Source organism: Elaeis guineensis, chromosome 1 (genome assembly GCF_000442705.2).
Source record: "Elaeis guineensis isolate ETL-2024a chromosome 1, EG11, whole genome shotgun sequence".
Classification (NCBI taxonomy): Eukaryota; Viridiplantae; Streptophyta; class Magnoliopsida; order Arecales; family Arecaceae; genus Elaeis; species Elaeis guineensis.
Window position 1 is genome coordinate 126,566,184 of NC_025993.2, and position 19,958 is coordinate 126,586,141.

Sequence of the window (19,958 nt, forward strand, 5' to 3'; positions counted from 1 at the left end):
TTTTTTATAAAATAATATATATTTTATAATTAAATCAAAATATGTATATATGATTTCAAACCAATGGGCAGTTATAATAATAATTGAAGAAAATATTACTTCAAAATGCATATAAATCTATTAACAATTTATTTGATATTCAAAATAATATTATGCAGATGAAAAATCAAGAGGAGATAAATCATTACTTACCTCACATGTATTTCAATAAATCTATATAATTTCATATTTTTTTTAAAAATCTTAATATTCAAAATTTTATTTTTATTAAAATTTGAGTATGATTATTAATTTTTAAAATAGAAGTCCTAAATCTTAGAGCTGGCTATGCGGTAACATCCGATATTCAGTTGGTTTAATCTAAGACATCAAATTGATTTACTACAATCAAAGATCATGTTAGGATGTAATTAATGATGAAATCTTATGATGCTCGATCCAATCAATGAGGAACTAATAAACTATCCAACAGTTAATGATCAAAATCTCTTCATCAAGATCTATCAACGCTATTAAAGGATTTTTTCAATATTAAACCTAGAAGAAAGACATAATTTAGAGAGAGAAATTTGTAGAGAGGGAAAGTGAGATTTTTCAAAAGAGAGATAGTAGAGAGAGACTAGAGAGAAAGTGAGAAGAGAGAGAAAGGAGAAAATTTTTTTTTTCTTTTTTTTCTTTCTTTTCTTTTTCTCCCTTTTTTTTTTCCTTTTTTCTTTTTCTTTCTTTTCGTTTTTCTTCCTCTCTTTAACGGAATAGGGGACCCTTTATCCCTTTATTTCCAAAGCAAGGGAGTTCCCTCCCCCAATTGACAATGACCATGGCCAGAAGAGCAGACCACAGTGACGACTAAGGACTTTGGTCCGATGATCGATGGTGGCAAATGATGTTGGAAATTAAGAGCAATTTATAGAAGAAAACATGAGAATTAACAATCAGATTTTTTAAGGAATTTTTGGCAGCAATTTGGCTAAAATCTAAGCTTTAGGAACTAAAAGAGATTAAGAGGAAGATGATTTGAGTGATTTACCTAGTCTTCGATGATAATTGATTCGATTTTTGATGGCCAAGTTGAGTTTAAACTATCAGTAATCAAGAAGAAAAGAGAGAAAAAAAAGGACAGCGCATGGTGGCAATCTCAAGTGAGGAAGAATTAAGGGGATTGAGGTCTTTAAATAGATTTTTATGGAAAGAATTTGAGATCAAGTTCAACTAAAATTTCTAGACAATTTAGAAGTTCTTGGCTGGAGGAGGTAGAGAAGAAAGAGACTTGAAGAGGAAGAGAACTCCTTCAGGAGTTCCTTCCCAGCATATTTCTAGCACATGCAATACAAGTGCTGATTTATTATTTTTTTCTTTCTTTCTTTCTTTTTTTTTAAATGTTAGGCTAGTTTTTAAAAATTTAGATATTACAATATTGAAACTAGTTAATTGTCCTTACCACGAAAGATAGATTTTTGATTAAACTAGAAATCAATATCCCTTCCGGCAGTAAATAAAGTGCATGTGGATGCAAATTTGTGGCCAGTAAGACCTTCAAGTGGCAAATATCCCTTGACATGCTTTATAGCCCAAGATGAATGAATAACTTAATTAGTGGTAAGACAGCATAACCTAATCATAAACATTATGTAGGTACCTATCTTTCAAGTTGGCCTTGCACGTTAAATTCTTTATTTCTAATATTTTTAGTGAAAACATTTTAACATGTAAATGAATGATTTTAAATAAAACATAACTTGTGTTAATTTTTTTTTTTTAACATGTTTGGTGAAAAACTTTTAACATGTAAATAAATCATTCTAAAATAAAATACAATGATTATGTAGTTATGAAAAATGAATGTTTATGCTTGTGAATTTATTTCTGGATGCCAGCTATGCGCGTTGCTCTTTAACATATTTTATGCTGCAAACTTTTTGCACTTATTACACTTTTTTTAGGAAGATATTATCTTCTTTTTTTTTTTTTTAATTTTTGATGTTTTTAAAGTGATTCTATTGGTTAAAAATTTAACACGTAAATAAATTCTTGTAAAATAAGTTTAGAACAATTGCTATTCCGAAATATGAAAGTTTGTGCATGTGGTTTTTTTTTCTTGATACTACCTATGTATGGCTGTATCTAGGTGTTTGGAGTTGGGAGAATGGAGACCAAAAATGGCTCCAATGGTAGTTAGGCATCATACTAGTTTGAGATGATGGCACAATATACAGCCACATACCCCTTGAACTATGCATGCCATACTTGTCTGCCTGTATGCATCATACCCCTCACCAAACAACCCACTCTTCTCATGGATGAGCATTTGATGCTAAGAGTTTTAAAATTGACCGTCTAGTCTTTCGTCAAACGTCTATCAACAGCATATCCTCCGAGCGGCAGAGCGGTGATCTTGCACTCCGTTGTCCATCAAAGCATTTGGCATCGGTGCTGCTCAGAAGGCTTGGTCACTTCCCATCAACTCCCACATCTCCTTCTCCTTCTTTCCATTCTCTGGCCTTTAAAAAGAGCTTTTGCTTTTACTGTGGGGATTTAGATCACTTCAAAACAGAGTGCCATAACCCATTACGGTGCTTTCGCTATAGAAAATTTGGCCATTTCTATAAGACCTGTAAGGTATCTTCTATCCCCAATCCAAATTCTCCTCCAATTGATATCCCTCCCAAAATCAATCGTGTGATCCCAAAGCCCACCATGAAAAGGATAAAGATCCGTTCGTCTAGGCCCATTGCTAAAGCTTACCTATCTTTCACCTCCGAAATGGCAGACACCTTTTCGTATCTCTGTCGTGCTGCTTACGTTAAAGCTTTTAGTCGAAACATCAAAGTCGATGATATTTCACTCACTCTCTCTCGCAAAGCTAGAGTCTTTGGCACCTGGAACGTCAAAAAACTCCTACAGGGGAACAGATTCTTTGTAGCTTACTCGTCCTTTGAGGTGGTCCAAAACCTTACCTCCTTTGGCCACATTCGGGGTGATGGCTTCATGCTACTCATTTATCATTAGGATCAGACCATCGATGGTGCTTTGCTGCATCAGCTTCACTTCAAGGTATCAGCAAGCCTTCTTGATCTCCCACTATTTTGTTGGAATGTCAACGTGGTTACTAGCATCATAGCTAGCTTCGGTGTCCCCCTAAGGGCAAGTCATTCTAATATCAATATAGAGGACCTGACCCGCTTCAACCTCCAATTCTTTTGTGAAAGACTTCAAGTTATCTCTGAGTTCATCGATGTCATGATAGGGGCCTTCTGCTATTAGGTTAGGTTAGTGGTTAATTTCTCCATTCCATACAATCCATTCTTAGACTAGTCCTCTTCCCTTAGCAACAATCCAAGTGACCTTAGTGACTCTGAGTTGGAGTTCTGGTTTGGATCGGCATACCGTAGCCAATCCTGCGACCCTGCTCACCATCATGGAAGTTCTTTCGACGGAAACTCTCTGACTAGACGAAACTCGCATTTCGGCTCACACGCCCAGAATCAGAATTCTCTCTCTCTCTTGGAGTGGCCTAACAGCTCCTCGGATTTTTAGCTCAAGATGATCTCCTGCCTTCCCTCATTGAAGCTAACCCTACCCCCTATATCCCCTCCAAGCTACTCAAGCTAGCACTCTCATTCATCTGAGGGCTGCCTCTTGACTTGGGATCGAGTTCAAATTTAAATCTCCTTCTGAAAGATGCGGCCTCTATTGAGACTGTGACCCCTAACAATAAACCCAGCCTTAGCTCCTCTCAGGGCATTACCCCTGTTATGACAGACCCCCTCCCCCTCGTCTGTCTAAAAACCCCTCCCTCGAACCCTAAGCAACCCATCCCCGTCGCCCACGTCTTCTCTTCCATTCTTCAGAGCATCTCGCACGACACTACGCTGGCCCCCTCTTCGGTTTCCAACAAATGCAGCACTCGGATTCTTTCCAAGAAGGTTAAGACCCTAGGCATTACGGACACACCGCTCTCGATAGAAGACCTCCTCTTCATCAACTCTCTCACAATTGGTGACATCTCAAGAATAGCCAAAAAATACGGCCTAGTCCTCCCAGATGATGAAAAAGCTTCTCCTATTTAGCGCATGAAGACCCTAGAGGTGGAACGCTACTTCCATCCACTCACATTTGGAGGCTCCAAGGCATTAGCCTGAAACGGTTTCTTCAGCTCTGTTTTGCAATATTTTGGTTAGTTAACATGTGAGTAGCATTATGATGTGTTTTGGATACTGTGTGATAGTCTCAACTAAGCTTCTACTTACAGCTCCTATCGGCTCACCTCTGAATCTGATGTTTTGTAAATGGGCTTATATAAGGATAATATATTCTCTATTTTTTCATCACATTATCCCAATCCCTTCCCAACTGTTTCGACAGTTACAGTAGATGCACATTCCGATCCTCTTGGCCTTTGTCAAGCGAACATTGTGCATACTCAATATTTCATGCAAATACTTTTTTGAAATGTAAGAGGGTTAGGCCTATCCTCAAAAAAGTATCTTGCCAGAGAGATTATTAAGAATTGCGGCAGTATGATAGTCTGACCAAGTTGAGCCTCTGCTCACCCTCTATTCTTCGATCCATATGCGGGAAAAAATTTGAAGGGTATCACACCCTGGAGGCCGTCAGTTCAGCTGATGGTCTTCTAACAGCATGGAATCTAAATGAAATAGAGGGACGGCTTTTTCACCGAGGAAGGTTCTCTTTAAGCATCGAGTTCTCCTTGAGAAATTTAACTACAAAGTTTATCATCTCAAACATCTATGGGCCTCATGACCACTCCTCTCGAGCGGCTTTCTTCTCGGAACACCAAGATATTAACCGATCCAACAGTCTGCCTTAGGCCTTGATAGGTGACTTCAATGCAACAAAGTTTTGCTTTGATAGGACTGGAGCTTCTGAAAGCACTCATTCCTCACAGATCTTCAATGACTTCATCTTCACCATGGGTCTTATCGAGATAAACTCATCCTCGTGCAGATTCACATTGTCAAACTGTTGGGAATAGTGTCCCAAAGCCAATCGTCAGCCTGTTGACGGTTGTGCTCCTTTTTGTATTAGTACATGAATTATAAATAAATAAAAATTATTTTGATATTTTTTCATCACAAATGTTTCATCTTCTAATGAACTCCTGTGTTGTGGTGAAGTTCTTAGGACTATTTAGACTCGACAAAGGAGGATTTGTCGCTTAGTCCTTAAACATGTTCACGACCAAATGATACGTTGTTACCAAGGACGACAACGTTTATCGAGCATAGGTCGTTGTGTGCCATATGGATTGGTTGTCCTCATAACCAAAGAGTGTGGAGACACTGATATGGCATACAGGTGAGATGTAATGGTACATCTACACTGAACGTGACCAACTCCGGAGCTATTTCTACTGTCAAGATTTACTCCGATGGGATATGGGTATAAATGTCCCTCCGACCTGAGACCGCCACGGTGACTTGCAAGCAACTCACTGCACTTAGGCACTGGACTACCTGAATTTCTAATTCAGTGACGGAAGGTTGCTGGGTGTAGTCAAGTACTTGACTTGTCGGTGCGTGTGTCAAGATGGGATTGACCACTCCAGTTTAGGAGCTGTGTACAGTCGTGTTTCAATTTAGCAAAACCTTGGCCAAGGTAGTCCTAGTGAGGAGTCACAGGACTAATTGAGTTGAGCACGATTCGGATGATATCATCAGGGTTGACAGTTTAACCCTGAGTCGTCCTAAACACAGGGATCAAAAGGGATGAATTATACGGTAACCATATTCACGTAGGTTCTGAATGTTGCGATTATGATTATTCGACCTATCCGGTCATCGGGTACTATTGCTAGATGGTCACTTCGATTAGTACAGGAATTGGTTCCTGTGCTACCAGTTTAGGTTCGAACCTGCGGGGTCACACACATTAGAGGTTCCTTTCTGATCTGATGGCTGATTATGAGTCTTATCTATTTGGGACTCTATGATTGAGAATTAGGATTCTCTAATCATGAGTTCCACACATTTTGGGTACCGGGGTAAAAATTTTGAATTTCAAATTTTGAATTTCAAATTTTGAATTTGAAATTTGAACTCTTTGATCAGGGTTTCATATCGATGGTCTCTGATGCCTGATTGCCCATCGGATTTGGACTCAATATTTATGAGAGATTTAATTAGTGATTTAATCACTAATTAACTCAATTTGATTGAGTAATTATTTTTAGATCAAGTCTAATTGAATTGGATTCAGTTTGGATTGACCCGATTAGGTTAAATGTTGACCTAATCGCTAAGGTGGTTTAGTCCCTGATTTGATCAGAGATTATGTTTAGTTAATTCCTGATTTGATTAGGATTTTATTGAGCCTAATTAAGCCTAATTATGTTGGGTTTAATCTGGTCTAATTGTGCTTGACCTATTTTAAACTAGGTTGGCTCAATTTGAATCAAACCACCTTGTTTTAAATTCCCTGCGACACCCAACTTCCTTGCACCCATTTGAATTCACGAGAAGAAACTTCTCGTGAAATTTTTCTCACGCAAAACCCTTCCCCACGCCCTCATTTGTGCGCCATATGGATGGATAAAATAATTAGTTAGCCATTTAAATTCAAAGCATGTTTGAATTTGAATGGATAACTTATCACTTGCCCTTTCATCCTTATCCATTTTGTGCGCCACATTACTTACACGAGAAAAGGTTTCTCGTGAAACATTTTCCACGCACAAAGAGCCACGCCCCTTCTCTTCTCACGCCCAAAAGGATAGGGATAAGTTGGTTTTCGTTTGAATTCAAATTTGATTTGAATTCAAATGTGTAATCTCTTGTCTTTATCCTCTCACGCGGATAAGACACGTTCGACGTTGTTTTAAAAAGAGGAGAAAGGTGGGACGTGCGTAGAAATTTTAGGAGAGAAACTTTGAGGCGTGAGGAAGGCTTCTGCGTAAGGTGAAGGTCCAAAACCTTCCGAGAGAAAAAGAAAGAAAAGAGAGAAAATTGGGCGCAGGGTTTTTGGTGTGTACCCTAGGGTTTCTACCTAGGGTTCGGGAAGTGAGATTGGTGTGCCACGAGTGTCGTGAGTCCACCAAATTTTAGGGAGAGATCCATCAGCCTCTCAAGCAACTGTGCAGACGATCCAAAGCATTCGAGAAGTCGGCACACATCGATCGAAGGAGTTCGATCAACATCTGCCATCAAAAGGATGAAATCACGAACTAGCATTCGTGAGGAGCTGATCAGACGGGAGCTTCGTGTGGACGATCTGCAGAGCCAGACATTTGTGTGGCTGTGACATGATGATCAGAGCCCCCCGACGGTGATCAGATTGTGGTGATCAACTACCCGCAAAAGGTGATGTGTTCTGAACACAGTACTGTAAAACGTTTACTGATTCAAATTTTGAATTTCAAATTTAAATGCATACTGTTGTATCATATTTAGATCCTAGTGTAGGGTTAATTAGTATTAATTGATGAGATTAATTAATAATTCCGCTGTAAAATAATAATTTTGAAAAAGTTTTAAAATTACCATTTTACCCCTGCACTAAATTTTTGCTTCAAATGGTATCAGAGCATGGTTCTAGAATATGATATACATATGCATGCGTAGATTAAGGTGTAATCTATAAGTTTAAATTTGAAATTCAAAATTTAAAATTTAAAATTCAAAAAGATTTGAAATTTGAAATTTGAAATTTGTTAGAAGTTTCAAATTTAAAATTCAAAATTCAAAATTTAAAATTTGGTTGAAATCTCAAATTTGAAATTTGAAATTTGAAATTTGAAATTCGAAATTTGAAATTCAAAATTTAAAATTTGAAATTTGAAATTTGGTTGAAATCTCAAATTTGAAATTCGAAATTTGAAATTTGAAATTCAAAATTCAAAATTTAAAATTCAAAGATTGGAAATTCAAAATTCAAAATTTGGTTGAAATCTCAAATTTGAAATTTAAAATTTGAAATTTGAAATTTGAAATTTGAAATTCAAAATTTAAAATTTAAAATTGGTATATTTAGATATACTTGATCCAAGTAGCAAGTAATCTAATTGGGTTGGTTGCCATGGCCGTCCGGTCATAGGAGAAAAGTAGGGTTTAAAGGCCCTCTCTTTCCATTCGATGGGGTCTCCTATGGCGGTAGGGGTGCCGATGCAATTATATCCCATGTCGATGAAGCAGCAAAAGGACTTAATTAAGAAATTTATCATGAATGTGTTAGATTAGATCTAAAAAAAAATTTATGATTTATTTTGAGTTATTTTCTGTTATGAAATGAGCAATAGAATTGCTGTTTATGAAATGTGCTGACCCGTTTGTGAAATGAGTCAACATATTTGGTGAATAGAAAATAAAATCTTTCAAATTTGAAAATTATTTTCGAAATGCCAAACCCTGACCCATCAGCCCAAGTACTTAATTAAAAGAATTAAGTGTTGTCTAGTAGGTCTAGAATTGTGAATTAAGATCTAAGACAATTGCATAAACTTGTGGGTCAATGGGTTAGATGAATTAGGTCCATAATTGGGTTAGACCTAAGGTTAGTTTAATAAATGGACTAAATGGAGTAATTGGTCAAATCTAATCAAAAGTTGAATTAGATTAGGTCAAGGATGCTCTAGACTCAACTTCAATAGTTGTAGTTGAATGGGTCCATGTCTTTAACTAGACCAAGATGGACTTAATTCATGGCTACGCGGTGGAGCCCTATTTACTAAGTTGATCAAAATTAAAACTAATGAACCAGTTGGTGTCTAAGGTAAGTTCGGCAGTTTTGACCAGTGGTTCTTAAGCGGGAGCTACTCGCATTGATTCGATCATTGACGAATTAATGGCAAATCCCCACCACTGATCTCACTTACCTGGCCAATCTGGTAAGTTAGATTTTGATTAGATCACTTGGTGATTAGAGCTCACCCATGTCATTAGGTAAATCAGTGTGACTGATTTAGGTGCTCCTAATGCCAGCTTTAATTAAATCTTTTTTTAATCTGGCTTGATGAAGTCAGTGGGAGGATTGAAATTGGCTGGATGATTTTTTCTCTACTATTCTTTAATAAAATTCTCAAAATTATTAGGTCCCTAAAATGATTAAGTTATAATGATAACTAAGTCATAGCCTCCCATTAAGTGAGTGATAATGAGTTCATTAGTTCAATGATCATTGGAGGCCCAAAGGCCTGGTGCTCATTGGCTAATGAAATTATTATTCATAATATGATAATTTGATTGAGTCTTTCTGATAGTGGTTAGGTTGGCCGGCCAAAGTTGGGCCTGATCATTTATTGGTCCGATTCACTAAATTAAGTCATGTTAATGGTTGGACCTAACCAGATCTTTTCAGTGGAGGCCAAAGCCTACTGATTAGGTTCTGGGGCAAAATCAATTACTAGAAGTTGTTTAGAGAAACAACTGGTTAAGAACCTACCCATAGATGCACATGGGTTGACCAACCAAAGTTGGGCTCGTGTGTAGTCTGTGTGGATTTTAGTACCCATTAAGGAATTAAAGTAATTCCTCGAATTGGAGGATGAGGCTACCAGTTCGTAAAAATATTGGGAAAAACTTTAGACTAAAATCCAAGTCTTTAGTATTAATTTATGTACTAATAGAGGTCTCGTTTTCCTTTAAGCAGCTATGGCCACTACCCTGTCGCTCCGGTCATTATTAGATAATGACAAGCTCATGGGATCCAATTTCGATAGCTGATATCGAAAATTGAAAATCGTCCTTGAGCATGAGTGGATCCTTTATGTAGTAACGGATCCAGCACCTGAGGAGCCAGCTCCGAACGCTAGTAAGGCGATCCGAGATACTTACTTGAAGTGGCTCAATGACCGCACCACCGTTCGATGTATTATGCTGGCAGCAATGAATGACGAGTTCAGCCGAAGGTTTGAGAATGCCCAGCCACAGGAGATGCTTCAAATGTTTAACGACTCCTTTGGCACGCCTGACGACGTTGAAAGGCACAAAACTAGTTGTGCCATTTTTAATGCTCGAATGAGGGATATGGCCTCAGTCACTGATCATGTACTGTACATGATCGAGATGATTGAGCGCCTAAGCAAATTGGGCTTTCCTCTGCACGAGCAGCTCGGTAAGGATGCGATCCTTAATTCCTTTCCCAAGTCCTTCCTCCCATTCTTTACTCATTTTCGAATGACAAAGCCTGCAGTAAACTACCACGGATTGTTGGGGTTGCTGCAGAACTTTGAGAAGGATCACCAACTCCATAAGGAGTCGGTGAATGTAGTGGGAGGGTCTTCTTCTCGTCGTCAACCCTTTGGGAAGGGGAAGAAGAACAAGAAGAAGAAAAATAAGAAGGTGCAATCTCATGCTGGGACAGTAGCACGGGGTCAGACCAAGAAGCGCAAGCACAACCAGAGCCAGGTGGAGTGCTTCTTTTGCAAGAAGCACGGGCATTGGAAGAGGAACTGTCCTCAATACATTGCCTCCCTGGACCCGAACAGGCCAAAGAAGAAGCAAGGTAATTATATGATAACTCCTTGCAACTTTTCGATTTGTGATACTACTGCCTGGGTATTGGATACCGGAAGCCCTTATCATATTTGTAATTCGATGCAGGGTCTGCAGGTCAGTAGGAGATTTGATGAAGGCGAGAGGTTCCTGAATGTTGGAGATGGAAGCAAAGTTCCAGTTCTAGCTTTAGGAATCATGAGTCTTGTAATCAATTCTCGTAATGTAATTCTGAGTGAATGTCACTATTGTCCAAGTTTTTTATTAAATATTATTTCTGTAGGCCTTTTGGCCATGTACGGTTATGATTTTTTAATAAAAGAAAATATTTGCAATATCATTTTGAATGGTGTTACAATATTTGTTGGACAATTAAATAATGGAATTTACTTACTATCACAGCCTGTTAATGTGGTTCAAAAATTTGGTAAATGCTCTAGAATAGATAATGTGTCAGAAGTCTATCTTTGGCACTATAGGCTAGGTCATATCAATAAGAACAGGATAAACAGGTTGGCTCAAGAAGGAATTCTTGAAGTTAGTGATTGTGAATCACTTCCAACCTGTGAGTCCTGTCTTCTTGGGAAGATGACCAAGTCACCTTTTACTGGAAAAGGTGAGCGAGCCAGTGAACTCTTAGGTCTGGTACATTCTGATGTATGTGGACCCATGAGCTCAAGTGCAAGAGGTGGATTTTTTTACTTCATAACCTTTACAGATGACCTATCTAGGTATGGGTATGTCTATTTAATGAAGCATAAGTCAGAATCATTTGAAATGTTCAAACTATTCCGAAATGAGGTAGAAAAACAAACTGAGAAGTGTATTAAAACTCTTCGATCTGATCGAGGAGGTGAATACCTTTCCAATGAGTTTCTGACGTATCTAGGGGAGAATGGGATTCTCTCTCAGTGGACTCCTCCTGGAACACCACAGCATAATGGTGTGTCTGAAAGGAGGAATCGGACCCTGTTAGACATGGTTCGATCCATGATGGGGTTTGCTGGTCTGCCGATCTCTCTCTGGAGATATGCACTCGAATCGGCTTGTTACCTTCTAAATAGAGTTCCGAGTAAGTCTGTAGCCAAAACACCATATGAGATATGGATAGGACGTAAGCCAGTATTCTCGCACCTTAAGGTTTGGGGGTGTCCGGCTTATGTTAAACGTTTAATTACAGACAAGCTTGGACCTAGGTCTGACAAGTGTAATTTTATAGGGTACCCAAAAGAGACCAAAGGGTATTATTTCTACCTTGCTGATGAGCAAAAGGTGTTTGTCAGCCTTAAGGCAATCTTTTTAGAAAAGGAGTTCCTTAGTGAAGGAACTGTTGCCTCTAAAGTCGAACTTGACGAAGTTCGACAGGTGAAAAAATCGACACATGTTACTGAACCTGAACCGAATTTGATTAGATCAGATCCGGAGTCCATTGATTATGTACCCTTAAGGCGGTCTGGTAGAGTACCACATCAACCGGATAGATACTATGGTTTCTTGGTCCGGAATGGTGATCCTGTCGAACTTGATGAAAATGATGAGGATCCGATCACCTATATGGATGCAATGCAGAGACCTGACTCTGAGAAATGGCTAGAGGCTATGAAATTCGAAATGGAGTCCATGAAGGTCAACGATGTGTGGACATTGGTTGACCCACTCGAAGGAGTAAAACCCATAGGGTGTAAGTGGGTCTTCAAAAGGAAGAGGGGCGCAGACGGAAAGGTGGAGACCTATAAAGCCCGTCTGGTTGTCAAGGGATATCGTCAATGTTATGGTATAGACTATGACGAGACATTTTCTCCTGTGGCAATGCTCAAATCCATTCGGATTATGCTTGCGATAGCTGCCCATCTGGACTATGAAATCTGGCAGATGGATGTGAAGACAGCTTTCCTAAACGGAGAGCTAGACGAAGAGGTGTATATGATACAACCTGAAGGGTTCACATCCACAGATGAGTTTAAGGTGTGCAAGCTACAGAGGTCTATTTATGGACTTAAGCAAGCATCTCGGAGTTGGAACATACGTTTTGATAGGACGATCAAAACGTATGGCTTCGTTAAGAACGGAGAAGAGCCCTGCATTTATAAGTGGGCTAATAGTCTAGTAGTAGTATTTCTTGTATTGTATGTGGATGACATTCTCTTAATCGGGAATGATGTCCCTGCATTACAGGGAATAAAGATTTGGCTATCGTCACAGTTCTCCATGAAGGATCTGGGAGAAGCTTCCTACATCCTAGGGATGAGGATCTATAGGGATAGATCCAAAAAGTTGCTTGGCTTATCCCAGTCCACGTACATTGATACTATGCTGAAAAGGTTCAGCATGGAAAATTTCAAGAAAGGCTATCTACCGATAGGCCATGGAATTTCTCTCTCGAAGAGGGATTGTCCGACAACACCTCAAGAGAGAGAGCGTATGGGTAGGATTCCATATGCTTCGACAGTGGGATCTATCATGTACGCCATGACATGTATACGGCCAGATGTGGCATACTCACTAGGGGTAGTGAGTAGATACCAATCTGATCCAGGAGAGAATCACTGGAAGGTTGTTAAAACCATCCTGAAGTATTTAAGAAATACTAAGGACCAGTGGCTTATATATGGTGAATCGGACTGGAGACTTATAGGGTTTACAGACTCTAGTTTCCAGTCTGATCGCGATGATAGCAAGAGTGTGTCAGGATTTATTTTTATCCTTAATGGTGGGGCTGTCTGCTAGAAGAGTTCCAAGCAGCACACTGTGGCTGATTCAGTATGCGAGGCGGAGTATATTGCTGCATCAGATGCTGCCAAAGAAGCGGTGTGGCTGAGAAAATTCATCACCGAGCTCGGAGTAGCACCCTCCCTTGTTGGTCCAGTTCTGCTCTACTGCGACAGCTCTGGAGCCATTGCTCAGGCGAAAGAACCAAAGGCACACCAGCGGATGAAGCATATTCTGCGCCGCTACCATCTCATCTGGGAGATCGTGGATCGAGATGACGTCGACCTTCAGAAGATCGACGGGAAGGAGAACCTGGCCGACCCATTCACTAAAGCCATTGCGGTGAAGGAGTTCAATGACTACAAGTCGAAGATGGGTATTAGATACTACACCGATAGGCTTTAGGCCAAGTGGGAGATTGTTGGGAATAGTGTCCCAAAGCCAATCGTCAGCCTGTTGACGGTTGTGCTCCTTTTTGTATTAGTACATGAATTATAAATAAATAAAAGTTATTTTGATATTTTTTCATCACAAATGTTTCATCTTCTAATGAACTCCTGTGTTGTGGTGAAGTCCTTAGGACTATTTAGACTCGATAAAGGAGGATTTGTCGCTTAGTCCTTAAACATGTTCGCGACCAAATGATACGTTGTTACCAAGGACGACAATGTTTATCGAGCATAGGTCGTTGTGTGCCATATGGGTTGGTTGTCCTCATAACCAAAGAGTGTGGAGACACTGGTATGGCATACAGGTGAGATGTAATGGTACATCTGCACTGAATGTGACCAACTCTGGAGCTATTTCTGCTGTCAAGATTTGCTCCAATGGGATATGGGTATAAATGTCCCTCCGATCTGAGACCGCCATAGTGACTTGCAAGCAACTCACTGCACTTAGGCACTGGACTACCTGAATTTCTAATTCAGTGACGGAAGGTTGCTGGGTGTAGTCAAGTACTTGACTTGTCGGTGCGTGTGTCAAGATGGGATTGACCACTCCAGTTTAGGAGCTGTGTACAGTCGTGTTTCAATTTAGCAAAACTTTGGCCAGGGTAGTCCTAGTGAGGAGTCACAGGACTAATTGAGTTGAGCACGATTCAGATGATATCATCAGGGTTGACAGTTTAACCCTGAGTCATCCTAAACACAGGGGTCAAAAGGGATGAATTATACGGTAACCATATTCACGTAGGTTCTGAATATTGCGATTGCGATTATTCGACCTATCCGGTCGTCGGGTACCATTGCTAGATGGTTACTTCGATTAGTACAGGAATTGGTTCCTGTGCTACCGGTTTAGGTTCGAACCTGCGGAGTCACACACATTAGAGGTTCCTTTCTGATCTGATGGCTGATTATGAGTCTTATCTATTTGGGACTCTATGATTGAGAATTAAGATTCTCTAATCATGAGTTCCACACATTTTGGGTACCGTGGTCAAAATTTTGAATTTGAAATTTGAACTCTTTGATCAGGATTTCATATCGATGGTCTCTGATGCCTGATTGCCCATCGGATTTGGACTCAATATTTATGAGAGGTTTAATTAGTGATTTAATCACTAATTAACTCAATTTGATTGAGTAATTATTTTTGGATCAAGTCTAATTGAATTGGATTCAGTTTGGATTGACCCGATTAGGTTAAATGTTGACCTAATCGCTAAGGTGGTTTAGTCCCTGATTTGATCAGGGGTTAGGTTTAGTTAATTTCTGATTTGATTAGGATTTTATTGAGCCTAATTAAGCCTAATTATGTTGGGTTTAATCTGGTCTAATTGTGCTTGATCTATTTTAAACTAGGTTGGCTCAATTTGAATCAAACCACCTTGTTTTAAATTTCCTGCGACACCCAACTTCCTGTAATTAATTAGTATTAATTAATAAGATTAATTAATAATTTTGCTGTAAAATAATAATTTTGAAAAAAATTTAAAATTACCATTTTGCCCCTGCACTAAATTTTCGCTTCACAAACTTCAAAGAATAGCCATGCTTGGCAAAACTGGATACATGCCTTATGTCATTAACATGGCACAGCTTCTTCCCCACTTTCTCGTTATCTCCACTCCCTCGAATAACGTTCGATCACGTCTCCCTTCTCCTCTCTACCCAGCCCGTGATTCCTAATCAAGGACACTCCAGGAAGTCGTTTCGATATGAAAGCTTCTGGCAACTCTATGAGGATTTTGACAGCTTGATCAAACAATGGTGGTCTGAATCCCCTTTGTCTTATGAGGTAGCTGGTAATGTGGTCCTTAAGCTTCGATTCCTTCGTGCAAATCTTCAAAATTGGAGCAGACCATCAGTTGAGAACATCACCAGATTTAAGAGCTCTATATCAAGTCATATCAATCAACTCAATGTGCTGGAGGAACAATAAAGTCTGGACTCTGAAGAACGAACTTCTAGGGCGGAGCTTAAGGTATAGCTTGATTTTCTTCTCAAGCAAGAAGAGGTCATGTGGAAACAATGGTCTTAATCAGTGTGGTTGCGAGAGGGAGATCGAAACACTAAGTTCTTTCACATCTCAGCCTCAAGTAGATTGCAAAAGAATCGGATCACTGAGATTCAATACAACAACAAACTGCTTAATTCCCAGTTCGACATTGAGCAAGCTTTCCACTCTTACTATAAATCCCTTCTTGAAACCTCGAGTGTCAACCTAGCTGAAGTCGACTGGGTCAAACTTTACCCTAGCCCTCCTCTTGACTTGTCCGCATTGGTCACCCCCTTTACTACCGAAGAGATCAAGACAGCAATGTTTTTCCTCACTAAGAACAAATCTCTAGGCCCCGATGGGTTCCAAATCTCCTTCTATCAGAAGTATTGGGATTGCCTCAGTAACGATATTTGCAAATTGTTTGCCACTTTCTACAAGGGTGAGTATGATCTCTCTCAGCTTAACTCTTCATATATCACTCTTATCCCCAAGAAGTCTGATAATCTCTCGATGAAAGATTATAGACCAATTAGCATCGAACATAGGATAAAGATAATCTCTAAAGTATTGGTGAATAAGCTTCAAGCCAAGCTGGACTAGTTGGTGTCTGCTTGTCAACCTGCCTTCATCAAAGGATATTTAATATTTGAAAGTTGCATTTCAGCAAGCGAACAAATCTTTGCCTTTAAACACTCCAAGCTTCCAGTAGCCCTTTGCAAAATCAATTTTGAGAAAGCATTGGATAACGTCTCATGGGAATTCCTCTTTGATCTTCTGACTCATAGGGGATTCGACGCCAAGTGGATCGGATGGATTTAATCGCTTCTTGGAACCTCAAACTCCGCATTGATCATCAATAACTCAGTTGGTAAATGGTTTTGAAATAGGAGAGGGCTCAAACAAGGTAACCCCCTCTCTCCCATGCTTTTCATACTGGTTATCGATGTTCTAGCAAATATTATCAAGGTAGCCAGAGCAGAAAACCTTCTTAATTCCTTGGATCCTGTCGGCTCGGAGGGCTACCAACCTTGTCTTCAGTTCATGGATGACACTCTACTCTTCATTAAAGTAGCCAAATCCGACATCAATTGTCTCAAGCTGATTCTCTATAGCTTTGAATTGATTTCAGGTCTTAGCATCAATTTTCATAAAACCCAACTCATAGGCATCAACATGAGCGATGATTCTACTAGTGAGTTGGCCTCTATGCTAGGTTGTAAGGTTTCTTCTCTCTCTGTTCGTTACCTAGGTATCCCTCTGCATCACTCCAAGCTTAAAAGAGGAGATTGGTCCTTCTTTGTTGATAAAATAACTAAGAATTGAGCGGGTGGAAGCAACAAATGCTAACATTGGTGGGTCGCCTCACTCTGATCAACTCAGTTTTAAACACAATCTTTATCTATTGGATGTCGATGCTGAAACTCCCCATAGCGATCATTCAAGAAATCAACTAGAAATATCGAAGGTTCATATGGGATAGTCAGCAAACACTTAGTAGTGTCAAACATCTGCTCAATTGGAGTCAGGTCTATCGACCAAGAAGGTTTCGGGGTCTTGGTGTTAAAAACCTTTCATCCCTTAATGAGGTTCTCCTACTAAAATGGTGGTGGAGATTCTTCAAATACCCTCAAAAGCCCTAGAGTCAGTTAATCAAACAGGCTTATTACTCAAGACATTCTCTTACTCGATCCTCACATCATCTGCTAAATCTCACATCACTCTTTTGGAAAAATGTGCTCAAACTATCAGTTATCTACCACCAATGGTTTTGTCCGCTTGTCGGAGATGGTCGAGCATCTCTTTTCTGGTATGATCAGTGGATTGACAATTATGCGCTCAGTTCCTTACTCCCTAATCTCTTCATCTTCATCACGAAGCAATCCTGTTCCGTTCATGAATTCTTTCAATAGGGAAACTTTCAATTTTTTTTCAGATATCCGATGAGCTACCAAGCATCTAAAGAGTTTTAGCGCCTTCTGAATATATTGCAAGTTATAACCTTAAACACTGAATCGGATACTTGGATTTGTAAGTGGGGTTCTAATGGTGTTTACTCAGTACGTGCCAGCTACAATTTTCTCATGCATGGAGGAGTGATATCCAGCTTAGGCAAAAGCTTTTGGAGTCTCCCAGTTTTAGAGAAGGCTAGGCTATTTTTCTAGCTAGGCTATCACAATAAAATTCTGACTAGAGATAACCTGATCAAAAGAGAAGTTCATACCACTGAGAACTGTCTCTTATGTGACAAAACCGGTGAACCCATCAACCATATTATGCTACAGTGCTCCTTCTCTCAAGCATATTGACAAATCATATTTTCAAAGGTTAACACCCCTGACTTGCTATCAACCTTCTTTGATGTCTGGGATACTTGGAGGCATTTCCCTCAGGTTAAATCTAAATTTTTTGCATTGGAGTGCTTGTTTCTCACCTCTATTTGGTGTCTCTAAAAAGAAAGGAATTCCAGAATCTTCTGTTTTCACGCTTTGAAATTTTTTGCATTGGAGTGCTTGTTTCTATAATGGCAAGGACTGCAATTTTTATTTTTATAGATTGGCTATTTGCAGTCCCACACCTAAACGTCACATCCTCTCTCTCTCAGCTCTCTTAGATTTTACTCCAAAGGGCGCCTTATGTGAAGTCTTCTCCTGAAGGGAACCTTAGCTAAATGATCAGAGACCTTCTAACCATCAGAACAGGAATGCAAAAAGTTAGACCCATGCGAAGATAATTTTGTGAAGCAGATAAAGTCATGAAATTTGATTCACCCAATGGTCTAAACAGACTGACGATATCCAAAATTACTAACGAGGTGACTTTACCTTCAGCACATCGACAGGCCCTGTAAAAGTACTTGCTCCCAGGTCTTGTTTTGATGGCAGTTCCAGCATGAAGCTGACTATCGAGTCAGCATGATAGCATTCACCTAGGAGGGTAAACGTGTTTGGATTATTAGAGTTGATTGCACACAGGAATTATTGGATCTATAAATGAACTGTGATGTTCGTTTATAGACCTCTGATGTTAATGTTAAGCCTTTTGAAAATCTTTTATCATGGTCTGTCTTTGTGTCAATGCACAGATTTCAAATGTCTATTAGTGCTGGGCTAGGCCCCATGTTCTCTCTCATACTCTTGAGTGTTTGTGCCCAGTGTTTTGTAAACCTCAGTATCATCTAGTAACGGTGGAAGTATCTTACTTCCCCCATTTTCCTCAAAAAACATTTTTGATACTTCAGTCTATGACAACAGGTTTGTTTCTAGTTGTGAAAATATGCTCAATTGTTTTATGGAGCTTCTTAATGATGTGATCCATAGTTGATAAAGTTTTGATATGGATAATATTTAAACTATGATGATGATTCAATATAATAACATCTATCAAATTATTTCAATTATGGGCCAAAGGCTTCATAATGGATGGCGATGATTATTTAAAGAGGATGGTGCAAAAAAAAAAGAAAGGAAAAAAAAAAGTTGTTTGGCAAAACATGAAGGGAATCAAGAAGGTATACCTCCTTTGAAATCCTATTTAACCTCTAGTTAGGCTTATTAAGCACAATTTCACAAAAGAAAGTTAGATGTATGGAAGTTTGCTATCATACTTACTAACCACCACAGTCAAAATTTCACAAGAGAAAGACAAGATGAAGCACAATTTCACAAAAGAATGTTAGAATAAGTCTATAACCTAAAACTCCATGGTCCATAATTCTTTTAGAATAAGGCTAAAAGCCTACTTTATTTTAAAACCACCATATGATTCCTTTGAATTTTATGAAATCCATAATTTCTTTTGAAGCACATTTTATGGCATTCTTATTGTTTTATCAATGTAATGTCAAAACCATACACAAAATAGTAAAATCAAATATCTCATTTTGGTTTTCTTTGTCTTCGTATTGATATATGGCCAAGAGACCACTTTACATCAGGAGGCACCTAATCTATGTTAATGAAATGGAATACTTTACTAAAATTAAATCATGATCTTATTTGAATCATAAGATTAAATTTTCATCTTAAATGAAGCTTGTTAATTTCTAACATTGAGACTGGAATATCATTTCAATAAAGTCTATTGACTTCCTATTGAAGTATGACGAGAAAGTCTCCATCATGTTAAAAGAGATTTAATCTCTATTAATGTAGTCTTGGTGTAATCGTCAATCCAACAAAAAATTTGATTGCATGAATCTTAAAGTAGTTGCACAAAAAAGAATTGTCTTCTCTCCCTTGGACTCTCTTCTGTTGGACTCTCGATCAAAGTTGGAATATGAGGCTGGGAGGAAGTCTAACTCCTTCTCCCTCTACCTCTATTTAAAGCGACAAAGTCCCTTATGAAACCCCCACTGCTGGC